Genomic DNA, 13,896 nt, shown 5'->3' with positions numbered 1-13,896 from the left:
CGGTGGGATTGTGACAAACAAACCAAGGCATCCCCAGGATGACTTTGTATTGCGGTGCCTCTATAACGTTCAACTCAATCTCTTCCAAGTGTTGCCTGTTTCCATCTCTTATGGACATCTTTAGTTTCTCTGTGTGGAGAGTGATCCTCCCGGATTTCAAAGGCTCACCGTCCACCGCAAGAACCTCCTCTGGGGATTCCCTAGGCACCACCCCTATTGAGAGCATGCTTACCAGCCCGCTGTCAATAAAGTTGCCAGTGGCTCCCGAATCCAGCATAGCTAACACCTGGTGTATTTGCGTACCCACTTCCAATCCGGCTTGAAGCACTATATGAGATTTTGTGTCCGTAGACCTGGTAGTGGCAAGGGAAGGTATTTTCCACACCGTATCCACCGGCCTCAATGGCGCGACAAGCTCTGGGTTACTTGTTTCTTTTCCCATGGTTGAAACAGCTGCCCTTCTTCCTCTAAATGGTACTGATGAGGATCTGGGCTTGGAGGGGCAGTCACGAACGTAATGCCCCTTTTTCCCACAGTACATGCAGAGCCCCAGGGTGCGGCGGCTTTACCTTTCTGTACGAGATAGCGGAGCTCGGAGTGCCCCTATCTCCATGGGTTCACTGGCGAGAGGTGCTGGAGCCTGCTCTTTTCGGGAATACCGGGAAGCACCCCCGCTCCCTTTGTACCTGTCTCCCCCTCTTTCTGCCATGCGGCCATCCAGTCCCAAGACCAGATTCATCAGCGCCGCACATGTAGTAGGTTGGGGGTCTATCTGAGCCACCACATCCTTTAACTCTTCACATAATCCCTGATAGAACAAGGACATGCGTTTTTCTTCTGGCCACGACGCCTCAGCTACTAACCGATTGAAGGAGGTAAGATAGGTCACCAGATCATTCTTCCCTTGCTTTAAGGAGAGCAGCTCTCTGTCTGCACTGAAAGTGGTTGTGCGCCGATCAAACACCCCTTCAAAAGCGGTTCTGAAGGCGTCCCAGTCCGATAGGATAATGTCGTTGTTCTTAACTAACGGTATTGCCCAGGACGCAGCGTCTCCCACCAGATATGATATAGCGAACGCCACTCTAGAGTGGTTGGTAGGAAAGGAAGAGGGCTTGCATGAGAAATGCAACATGACCTGGGTTAGAAATATTTGAATTTTTTGCGGGTCTCCCGCATATCTCTCTGTACTCGCCAAAGGTATCGGCAGAGGCACCGTTACGTGTATCTGCTGGCCACTGGATGCAGAAGCATCAAAAGGGTTACGTGTCAGCTGATCCACCCTGTCTCTCAAGGCTGCCGTCTCTCCCCGCGATGCCACTAGTTCCTGCTGGACTTAGGCCAGCGCCTGCACTACATCCTCCAAAGTAGCCATAACCTACACCCCCGGATCGGGAGGAGCACCTATCATGGGTGCGTTATTCTGTTATGATTATAGAGCTCCTCAGGATCCAGGCGATGCTATATAGGTCCACCTCCTGATATCCCCGGACTCCAACCAAGAGTTACGGAGCCCAGAGGTGATCAGGCGAGGGAAAGGAAAGGGGAAAGGTCAGCAGGGACAAGAACCTGAAAAGACAAAGAAGATATATTCACACAAGGCTTATATATACAGTCTACTCTCATTAAGTCTCACTAGGAGGAGGAGGAGCCTAGCGCGCAACCAAGATGGCCGCGTAGGTGCGAGGCTCCCGAGGACCTCCGCGACCTCCTGAATTAATCCTGGCGATATCCTGTCCTTGTTGAGGGGACTGTGTTGGGGAACCGGAGCTGAGGCGCCACCCGTTTTTTGGGCTCGAATCGGACCCCGAACGCCGGTGGGAGCATCGATCGAAGGTTGCGGCCTTCTCCTCGCCGGCCCCCCGGATTGGAGTAGTGGGGCGATCCGGGGACAAAGTGAATAACAGCGGCGAGCGGGGCTGGGCGACTGGCGTACCCCGCACTTTCACTTTCGCTTTTGCGCCCTCCTAGCTCTCAAGCCGGGTCGGGCTGCGGAGCGGGGTGCGGTGGCCTTGTCCAGGAGCCCGGCTGACCCGCCGGCGGTGGGTTGACCCGCGGTTCGGTAGTCGCCCCTGCCCCCCCCCTGGCACCCGTGACTTGGTATAGCGGCCCGTTTGGGGAGCTTGGCACGACGGTGGAAGAGCCAGCATGTCCACCAAACAAGATGGCGACCGGGCGAAGGTGAAGACGACCCGCCGTGGCACGGCGCACCAGGCCAACAGTATGGACCGCTACACGCTTCAGAAGGGTTCTCCGGAGACATCGCGTGCATCCCCGGTGGGCCCGACGGAGGCATCTGCTCATCCGGTGGATCTGACCCTCCGGGACGTCATGGGCGCCATCGCAGAGATGAAGGCCTCGGTGGACCAGCGTTTCGACACCTTAGCGCAAAAAATAGACTCGGTCCTTGTGGATGTGAGCCTTGTGAGGGCAGACTTGTCCAAAACAAACGACCGAGTCGACTCCCTGGCCCACACCACAACGAGCCTCACGACAGACGTGGTGGCCCTCCAGAAGGAGGTGCGCCGGCTTGGCCAGGCGAGCGCCCTGATGGACCGGCGATTGGAGGACTCCGAGGGTCGGGCCCGGAGGAATAATGTCCGTATTGTGGGGGTCCCGGAGGGACGAGAGGCGGAGGCGGCGGATCTTTTCGTGGAAGATTTGATCCTGACCCATCTCCAGCCCCGGGGGCTGAGTAAGCTTTTTGCGGTGGAGCGTGCTCACCGGGTCCCCGGGGGCAGACCTAAGACTGGTGCCCCGCCGCGGCCGCTCATCGCCCGGATTTTTAATTTTCGGGACAGAGATGCTATCCTCCAGACCTCCAGGCAACAGGGACCGGTCAAGCTTGACAACATGGAGATACATTTCTACCCAGACTTTACTCCGGCGGTCCAGAAGCAGCGACAGAGCTTTCTTGGGGTTAAACGTCGCCTAAGGGACCTGAACCTCAAGTACTCAATGCTCTTTCCAGCCAAGCTGAGGGTAGAGGTGGATGGTCGCACGCACTTCTTCGACCGGCCCGAGGCGGCTGGGGACTGGCTGGACACTCTGCCTGGAGATCGGGGCCGGGGGGGCGGGGGGGGCGCGGCTGGCGAGGAGGGCCCGCCGGATCAGAATTGAGGGGTGACTGAATAGGCCTTGCTCTGGACGTTGTTCCTTCACCATTTATTGATTGCGTATGTTCCCCTCCTATGGAGGTTGCGTGGGGTCTGTTGGGGGCTTCCCTCCTCCTCTGGGGGACTAGTTAGTATTTTAGCTATGGGGCGACAGGCACACTGCACTTTGGGGGGGCTGTCTGGGCTCATGCAGGGGTGCAGGGAGGGGGGAGTTCTGTTGGGACCGGGGGGTGGGGGGGGTGTGTTGTTTGTTAGCACCGCAGGGCAAACCCGCTACTATGTTGTTGTTATTAGGATGCTCGATGGGGGACGACCGATTGATTCGACGTATGATGGGGGGTAGGGATTTGACTGTGTTGTCATGGAATGTTAACGGCCTGGGGGATAGGATTAAGCGTGGTGTGGTCCTGCAGTACTTAAAACGTATTTCACCAGATGTTGTCTTCCTGCAGGAGACGCACCTTATAGGTAACTCCTTTCATGCAATGAATCGGCGGGGATATCGTTTGGTGGCACATTCCGGCTTCACCTCGGGCTCGCGGGGGGGTGGGTATTATGATCAAGAACTCGCTCCCGTTGGAGATTGATGAGGTGCGCCATGATGAGAGGGGACGCTACACGCTTCTGGTGGGAAGAATGGAGGGTAGAGTGTTTATCTTTATATCAGTGTACGTCCCGCCTGGGTTACAAGCCACCACATTCGCGGACCTGGGGCGCCTCCTTCTGGACCTTCCGAGTGGCCTGCTGGTGGTTGGAGGGGACTTTAATGCGGTAGCCTCTGGGTCTATGGATCGCCATCCCCCTAGGGACCTCCCCCGGGCACAGGCGTGGCTGCCCGGCCTTCTGGACACGCTGGGCCTGGTGGATTGCTGGCGATTAAAGCATCCCGCATTGCGACAGTACACCTTCCACTCGGGTGCCCATGGTAGCCTCTCGCGGCTTGATTACATCCTTGTCCCGGCGGCCCATGCAGGGAGGGTGGGGGAGGTGCGCCATCTAGCGCGGGGTATCTCAGACCACTCCCCATTGTTGTTGCATTTCGATGTCTTCCCGAGGGGGGATGGCAGGGTGGCCCCAATCAACGCATGGTATTTGCGCGACCCCACCATTCGTGCCGATTTGATCAAATCCTTACAGCGATATTTCGACGAGAATGTGGGGTCGGTCTCTTCCGCCATCTCCCTGTGGGAGGCTTTCAAGGTAGTCCTTAGAGGGGAGGCCCTCTCCTTTATCTCCCATGCCCGGCGGCTCGAGCGGGAGGAGGTGACCCGGGTAGAGGCCGAGATTGCAGAACTGGAGGGTGACCTGGGGAGCGGGGTAACAGACGCCAAGTTGCATGTTCTACACCTAAAGCAGGCGGCCTATCGGGCCCTCGTCACGGAGGCGGCCAGGGGCCTCAGTAGAGAGCAGCAGGGGCGATTGTATGATGTGGGTGATAAGGCTGGCAAATTGATTGCGTGGTTGGATAAGAGGGAGAGAGCGAGCCGCGTGGTGCCTTTGATTGAGAGTGTTGATGGTGCGTGTGTCACCGAGCCGGAAGCCATTGTCTCCTGCTTCGCGGATTATTTCCGCGAAGTCTACTCCCCGGTTTCCCCCTGCTCGGAGGAAGATTCCCATGCCCTGCTTCGGGACATCGCACTGCCCTCCCTAACGGTGGAGGACAGGGATTCGCTGGACGCCCCTCCCACCTCGGACGAAATTGCCTTGGCTATTCGCTCGGTTGCATCCGGCAAGGCCATGGGCCCCAATGGTATTCCCATCGAGCTCTACAAGCTACGCCCGGATGTGTTGGCGCCCCACCTGCGCGCGATGTTCCTGGCGGCCCACTCGCAGGGTTCCCTCCCGCCGGACCAGCGCCTGGCCACAATTGTGGTGATCCACAAGGAGGGGAAGCCCCGTGAACGGGTCACATCCTATAGGCCGATTTCGCTTTTGAACGCGGAGCCCAAAATCCTGGCCAAGGTGTTGGCCAACCGGTTGGTTGGCGTGGTGGGCGACCTGGTCCACCAAGACCAATCTGGCTTTATACCGCACCGCAACACGGCGCTCAATCTGCGGCGCTTGCACGGGGTGCTCGCGCGTGTCCCGTTTGTGCGGGAGCCGGCCATCTTGGCGTCCTTGGACGCCACCATGGCGTTTGATACGCTTGAATGGCCATACATCTGGGCGATGCTGGCGAAATTCGGGTTCGGCCCGGGTTTCATTAGCTGGGTCAAATTGCTATATTCGGGCCCATTGGCGCAGGTGGTAGTGAATGGGCGAGTCTCGGCCCCATTCGCGCTGGGGAGGGGTACGCGACAGGGTTGCCCCCTGTCGCCTCTCCTGTTTGCCCTGGCCCTGGAGCCCCTGGCGGAGTGGCTGCGGTGGCACCCTTCTATCCGTGGTCTCCGCTGGACCCCCGAGCATGAGGACCGTGTGTCCCTCTACGCTGACGACATCCTTCTGTATCTCGCCTCCCCGCGTAAATCACTGATCGTCCTGGTTGATGTTTTGCTCTCATTCGGTCGCAACTCAGGCCTGGTCATCAACTGGGCGAAATCCTGTGTCTATGTGCTTTCCGGGGAGGCTCCGGCCCTACCACGGGACTGTCCGATCCAGATTGCCTCCCAAGGTTTTCGGTACCTGGGTATCTATATCACACTTGACCCGGAGGCCCGCTATGAGCGGAATTTGCTGCCCCCCCTCCAGCGCTTGAGGGAGGACGTGGTGCGCTGGCGGCGTCTGCCGCTCTCGCCGCTCGGCCGAGCGGCTTTGTTCAAAATGATGTCCCTGCCGCGATTCCTCTACGCCCTCCAGAATACTATGGACTTGGTCCCGGCACGCTATTTCCGTGAGGTGGAGGGCCTCCAGCGGCGCCTGTTCTGGGACGGGAGGCCGCGCATTGCTCTGGCTAAATTGACGCTCCCGTGGTACGATGGGGGGGTCGCCCTCCCGGACATTAAACGGTATTACTGGGCCTCCCAACTAGCTGCAATTAATCATGGCCTTTATGGGCCCGCCTTGAACCCGGCATTTGAGATGGATAAAATGCTCTTACCCGGTGGCGATTACAATCGCGCGCTCTACTCTGGCGCGCCCGACTCCCGTTTGACGGGACCGACGCGTGTTATGGTGCGTGTCTGGCACGCAGCTAATGCAGCTATGGGGTGGAAGGACCGTTTGACCCGGGCGTCACCGCTGTATGCGTCTGAGAGGTTGGGCTCCCTATGGACGTCGAAGGGCTTCGAGAAGTGGGACACGATCGGAATCAGCACGGTGGGAGATCTCTGGACGAGGGGGGGATTCAAAACTTTTGAGACGCTGCAGGCGGAGTTTCAGCTGCAGGGCAGTGAGTACTTTCGGTACCTACAAGTCCGCCATGCGCTGGGCTCCGTCTTCCCGGACGTCGCATCCATTCCGGAGTCTTCCCCCCTGGAGGACAGAGTGCTGGACGGCCATGTACCGGACAGCACGATCTCCCTCATATACAAAAAACTGATCAACGATAGATCGTGCCTGCTGACTAGTCTCCGCGAGGCCTGGGTTGCCGACGGGCTGGAGCTGGACGACGAGGATTGGATTTCCGCGGTGGCCTCTCCGAAAGAGGTGGCCATCCCGGCTCGCCTTCGTTTCGTCCAGCTCAAGATCCTTCACCGGGTTTACGTGACGGGGCCAAGGCTTCTGCGTATGGGTTTTGCTGGTGACGGACTGTGTAAGCGTGGCTGTGGTGCGCTGGCGACTTTCATGCATATACTGTGGGAGTGCCCGAAGGTGGAGCGATTCTGGCGTGGTGTGCATGAGGTCCTGCGTGTGGTTACGCGTGTCGCGCTGCTGCCTGAAGCGAGGAGATGCTTGCTGAATGTATGGGAACCGAATGACTATTCGGTCCCGCAGACGCGGTGGGTGACTCTGGGATACATGATAGCTAAGCGTGACATTGCTCAATTGTGGGGATCCCAGAGGCCCCCTGCGGTGTCGGCCTGGAAAGAGCATATGGATTGGTGTATGTTTCGTGAAAAGGTGGTGTATGTGGCGAGGGGTAAGCCTGGGGCGTGGGTGAAACTCTGGGGCCCCTGGAACGCCTACCGCGGGGGTATTTGTGAGCCACCACTGCTACCGGCTGCCTCGCCTGCTCCGTCTCCCTAGACGGCCCCCCTCCCTCGGCCGCGGGCGCGTGGTCCCCCAGTCCCTGGCCTACTCCCATTCCCCTCCTCAGAGTTCTGCTGCTGGTTTGGATCCCCCACTTATGGAGCACGTGCTGTCACTTTGGATCGCGGGTTGCCTTGCGGGTGTGGTTTTTTGGTGTTGTTTTGTTTCAAGAAAAGGGAACCGTACTGTGGGCTTGGAGCTGTGTGGCCTGCACCATTGATTACTCCTGTTTCACTGCTCTGCACTGCCGAGAGACTTTTACTGTATGTATGCAATATGCTTTTGTCATTCTAGCGGCCGGCCGGGTGGTTGTAGGCCCATACCTGTAACTTTTACAACCTGCAATAAACGGTTTAAAAAAAAAAAAAAAAAAAAGTCTCACTAGGAATCAACATACCCTTTGTTCATATAAGCGAAGCAACAATCACCCTCTGAGATTCCGCTCTCAGCAACAAACAATCACGACCCCTGTACACTGGCGGTCTGCAAAGGAGAGCTTCCCTATACACCGTTTGTGCTTGTCAACCTTGAAGGAGAAGCCCAGGTCTTTCTTCAGACCTATATTCCCATTGGTTGACACATCCCTTCCATGTAACTAAAATCCAAAAGTAATTAAGGAAGGCTTCCACGGTTCGTACACCGCCGCCAGAAAGAAAAGAAGTTTTAGCGCTCCTTTACCTGGGTGAGGATCAACACGCTAGGTTCCCTCTATGTTAATGAGGTCTGACTACCTTAGAATGGACTCCTCCGAGCCTTGCCCGATATTGCACTCCTCCGAACACAATGTTCAGTAATTCTCCACTTCACTTGAGCTTGAGCAGGGAGGTCGATAGCTCTTACGAGCCTTGCCAGTTCGCACTCCTCCGAGCACAGCGCTCCAGCGCGTTTAACATCCCCTGACGTTCGGTGATTAACCCGCGCCTGGGCCGGGTTGAGGTTGGCACCTCCGAGCCTCGAGATAATACTTTGCTCCTCCGAGCACCGAGATAGTACTGTGCTCCTCCGAGCACTATGTTCAGTAGATAGAGGGGGACTGCTCGGCCGAGTAGTCTACCACGCCCCTGTTGATAAGTGAGCCTGCAGGTGTGGGTAGCGGCGACGTCGGGGTTGTAACAATGGTTCGTGCTCAGCCGAGCACCATCGGAACCGCTCACCTGAGTGCTTCCCAAACTGTTCATTTCTCAAGTCCGTCTCCTACGAGACGCCGAAGCCAGGATAGACGTTGGAATCTTCTGCTCCGTTGGTTTTCAAAATAACGCACGCCTAGTGCTGCGCGCTGCGTCCTAATATAGAAGCCCACTTCCTGGTTCCAATGCTGCTGGGACGTGTAGTTCCTAATCGCTTGGTAGGCGCGTCGGACCTTGATTCCTCACAGTAGGTCCCCTTCCCAAGCGCCTCCTAGCCCCAGGTTTCCCCGGATTTCTGGCATAGAACCGCCTCACCGCCGCCGGAGCGTGCACCGCCGCCGAGGGTTCCCATGAATCATCCTCCGCGGTGTAGCCTTTCCAGGAGACCAAGAACCACAACTTGCCCCTACGATATCGAGCGTCAAGGATGCTCCGCATCTCGCATTCCAAACCCCCGTCCCCCCACACTGGTGGCGGGGCTCTCCATCTGGATGCCCCCGCGGGCTTCAGCAGGATGCAATGAAAAACAGGATAGATACGAAGAGAGCTAGGCAGTTTAAGTTTATAAGCCACAGGATTAATCTGCCGCACCACTTCGTATGGACCGATGTACCTGGGGTGGAAGATGCTACGTAGCTTGAACCGGATGTGTCTGGTGGATAACCACACCCGATACCCCACGGCGTATGTAGGACCAGCGATTCTCTTCTTATCTTCCCACCTCTTGTACGTCCGTTTCGCCGCCCGTAGGGCTTGTCGGGTTTTCCTGTGAAGCGCTCTTAGCTCCCACAACCGGGTCTGAACGACAGGTTGATTATTCACCTCCCCCGGGAGTGCCACCGGGAGGGTCTTTGCGTTGTACCCAAAATTGGCCATAAACGGGGACACTCCTATCGAGCTATGCAGGGCTGCGTTGTATGACAGTCCCGCCATCCATAACATGGAGACCCACGACTCCTGGGACTGTGACACGTAACACCTCAGGTATTGTTTTAAAGTTTGATTTAGGCGTTCGGTCTGTCCGTCTGTTTGTGGGTGAAAGCTGGTGGAAGTTGCGGACTCGATCTGTAACGCCTTACACCATGTTCTCCAGAAGCTAGCTATAAACTGTGGATCCCGATCAGAAACTATCACGGCAGGCAAGCCGTGTAGTCGTACCACATGTGTTAACAATAGCTGAGCTGTCTGTCCAGCCGTAGGTAGGTTGTGGCAGGGTATAAAATGACCCATCTTGGTCAGACTATCCACCACGACCAAGATTGCTGAGCAACCGCTATCAACAGGTAATCCGGTGATGTAATCCAGGCTGATGTTCTGCCATGGACGTTGAGGAGTGGGTAACGGAAGCAGTTTCCCTTTTTTCTTACACCTTTCTCCCTTATTTCTGGCGCACACCTCACAGGAGGTAACCCAGAGGCGGATGTCTTTGGTCAGCGAGTCCCACCAAAAATGCCTGGTCACTGCCTCCGTTGTTTTTCGGATTCCTGGATGACCAGCCAAAGGAGAGACATGGCACCATTAAAACGCCTTTGTTCGTAGAAGTTTTGTAGGGAGAAACAGCCGTTCTCTGTGAAAAGGAAGACCACCCTTGATGGAGCGTACCATATCCTTAGCGGCCCATCTTTTCCATACCTCTGTGGAACGGCTGACTCGTATCTCTTCCAAAAACCTGTTGGCTCGCAAGATACAGATTACTTTGGTTGGAGGGATGATCGCGACTGGCGACGGGGTCCTGGTCCCTTCACCCATGGACTGCCTGGATAAGGAATCTGCCTTCCTGTTGTCTGTGCCTGGCCGGAACGTGATAACAAAATCGAACTCTGCAAAAAAAAGTGTCCATCTCATTTGTCGCGGCATTAAGTGACGAGCTGTTTTCATATATAGCAGATTCTGATGATCTGAATACACCGTTACTGGATGTTGCGCCCCCCACAGATAGTGGCGCCATTCCTGGAATGCCTTCTTTATCGATAGGAGTTCTTTCTCTGCTATGGTATAATTCACCTCGGCTTTGTCCAGTTTCTTGGAAAGATATGCTACCGGGTGCAGCCGCCCGTGACCTTGTCTCTTTGCGATAGAACTACACCTATAGCGTCTTCTGACGCGTCCGCCTCCACTATAAATGGAACGTCTGTCTGTGGGTGTCTTAGTACAGGAGCAGAGGTAAACCTTGTTTTCAGAAGGTCAAACGCCACCGTGGCCTCTATTGTCCACACGAAAGGCACTCCTTTACGAAGCAGCCTGGTGATGGGTACCGCTATGTGTGAGAAATCCTGAATGAAGCGGCGGTAGTAATTAGCAAACCCTAAAAAGCACTGAACCTCCCGCACAGAACGTGGAGTGGGCCAATCATGGACGGCTTGTACCTTACGGTCAGACATACTTAAACCTTTCGGATTCAGAATCACTCCCAAAAACTCTACAGTGGTTACCCCAAACTCGCATTTGCCCCAAGCGGTTGGTCCTTAATTTCTCCAATACTAAGATGACATGACGTGAGTGATCCTCCACTGCTGCGGAGTATATCAAAATATCATCAATGTAGACTACTACAAAGATGTCCATATACTCGCGCAGCACCTCATTTAAAAAAAACTGGAAAGCCGCGGGGGCATTACAGAGCCCGTACGGCATCACCAGGTATTCATACAGCCCAAAACGGGTTTTAAACGCCGTTTTCCACTTGTCCCCCTATCTGATACACACTAAATGGTATGCCTCACGGAGGTCTAGCCGGGTGTAGATGACAGCGTCTCGCACTTGATCCAACAGGACACTGATTAGAGGCAACGGATACCTGTTTCTTACCGTATTTTTATTTAGCATCCGATAATCGCAGCATGCCCTCAATTCCCCATTAGCTTTCGCTATAAAAAAGAGTGGCGATGCAGCCGGGGAGTGGGAAGGTCTAATGAACCCCAAAGCTAGTTAACGATCTAGATATTCTCTTAAGTGGAGTGTTTCAGGTTCCAACAATGCATATACCCTGCAGGTGGGGATGACTGCCCCGTCCACCAAGTCTATCCGACAATCAAAGGGCCTATGCAGGGGGAGGCGTTCCGCCTGCGTTTTGCTGAAAACATCGGCATAGCTGATGTACTCCTCCGGTAATTCCACCTCTTTCTCGGCGGCTGTTGCTATGCAAAAGGGACCTGTCAGAGCAAGGGCCTGTGATTGTGGGTCTTGCAGACACTGTTCTGCACACCCTACCAAAAGGAATCTTACGGTTCTTCCTTGCCAATCCACGGTGGGATTGTGACAAACAAACCAAGGCATCCCCAGGATGACTTCGTATTGTGGTGCCTCTATAACGTTCAACTCAATCTCTTCCAAGTGTTGCCTGTTTCCATCTCTTATGGACATCTTTAGTTTCTCTGTGTGGAGAGTGATCCTCCCGGATTTCAAAGGCTCACCATCCACCGCAAGAACCTCCTCTGGGGATTCCCTAGGCACCACCCCTATTGAGAGCATGCTTACCAGCCCGCTGTCAATAAAGTTGCCAGTGGCTCCCGAATCCAGCATAGCTAACACCTGGTGTATTTGCGTACCCACTTCCAATCCGGCTTGAAGCACTATATGAGCTTTTGTGTCCGTAGACCTGGTAGTGGCAAGGGAAGGTATTTTCCACACCGTATCCGCCGGCCTCAATGGCGTGACAAGCTCTGGGTTACTTGCTTCTTTTTCCATGGTTGAAACAGCTGCCCTTCTTCCTCTAAATGGTACTGATGAGGATCTGGACTTGGAGGGGCAGTCACATACGTAATGCCCCTTTTTCCACAGTACATGCAGCGCTCCAGGGTGCGGCGGCTTTCCCTTTCTGCACGAGATAGCGGAGCTCGGAGTGCCCCTATCTCCATGGGTTCACTGGCGAGAGGTGCTGGAGCCTGCTCTTTTCGGGAATACCGGGAAGCACCCCCACTCCCTTTGTACCTGTCTCCCCCTCTTTCTGCCATGCGGCCGTCCAGTCTCAAGACCAGATTCATCAGCGCCGCACATGTAGTAGGTTGGGGGTCTATCTGAGCCACCACATCCTTTAACTCTTCACATAATCCCTGATAGAACAAGGACATGCGTTTTTCTTCTGGCCACGACGCCTAAGCTACTAACGGATTGAAGGAGGTAAGATAGGTCACGTAGGGGCATATGTATCAACATCACCATTTGCGATTCTCAAATAGCGATTTTTAAGGAATCGCTATTTGAGAATTGCAAAACGGGATGTATTTAAAAAATTGCAAACTTTTTGCGATTTCTTAAAATTCCTTAATTGCGATTAGCAAATTGCGAAATCGCAATTAAGGAATACCTGCCCATTCATTCCTATGGGCCAGGAGACCCATAGGAATGTATGGGAAGTAATTCTCAAATTGCGAATCGCAATTTGCTAATCGCAATTTGAGAATAATTTCAAAGGTGCAAGGGTGTCAAGATGACACCCTGAGACACCCCTGAAATTAGCATGTGTGGTCATATGGTGCACATACATGCCCTAAGGGCATGTATGTGCGTCACGTGGCACTTTGTAAAATTACAAAACGTGCATTTTTAAAAGAAATCGCAAATTAACACCAACTAGTAGTTGGTGGTAATTTGCGATTTCTTAAGGATTAATCGCAATCCTTTGGTGAGTGTTACATTTCATTTAAGAAATCGCAATTTGCGATTTCTTAAATGCTTACGCAAACTTAAGAAATCGCTAAATTAGCGATTCCTTAAATTTGCGTTGGGAATTTGCCTAATACATCCCGTTTTGCGAATTTTTAATCGCAAACGCTGTATTTTGCGAATCGCAGCGTTTGCGACTAAAAATTCGCTTGATACATATGCCCCCAGATCATTCTTCCCTTGCTTTAAGGAGAGCAGCTCTCTGTCTGTACTGAAAGTGGTTGTGCGCCGATCAAACACCCCTTCAAAAGCGGTTCTGAAGGCGTCCCAGTCCGATAGGATAATGTCGTTGTTCCTAACTAACGGTACGGCCCAGGACGCAGCGTCTCCCACCAGATATGATATAGCAAACGCCACTCTAGAGTGGTTGGTAGGAAAGGAAGAGGGCTTGCATGAGAAATGCAACATGACCTGGGTTAGAAATATTTGAATTTTTTGCGGGTCCCCCGCATATCTCTCTGTACTCGCCAAAGGTATCGGCGGAGGCACCGTTACGTGTATCTGCTGGCCACTGGATGCAGAAGCATCAAAAGGGTTACGTGTCAGCCGATCCACCCTGTCTCTCAAGGCTGCCGTCTCTCCCCGCGATGCCACTAGTTCCTGCTGGACTAAGGCCAGCGCCTGCACTACATCCTCCAAAGTAGCCATAACCTACACCCCCGGATCGGGAGGAGCACCTATCGTGGGTGCGTTATTCTGTTATGATTACAGAGCTCCTCAGGATCCGGGCGATGCTATATAGGTCCACCTCCTGATATCCCCGGACTCCAACCAAGAGTTACGGAGCCCAGAGGTGATCAGGGAAAGGAAAGGGGAAAGGTCAGCAGGGACAAGAACCTGAAAAGACAAAGAAGATATATTCA

This window comes from Triturus cristatus, chromosome 8, assembly GCF_964204655.1.
Source record: "Triturus cristatus chromosome 8, aTriCri1.1, whole genome shotgun sequence".
Classification (NCBI taxonomy): Eukaryota; Metazoa; Chordata; class Amphibia; order Caudata; family Salamandridae; genus Triturus; species Triturus cristatus.
This window is presented reverse-complemented; position numbering follows the sequence as displayed.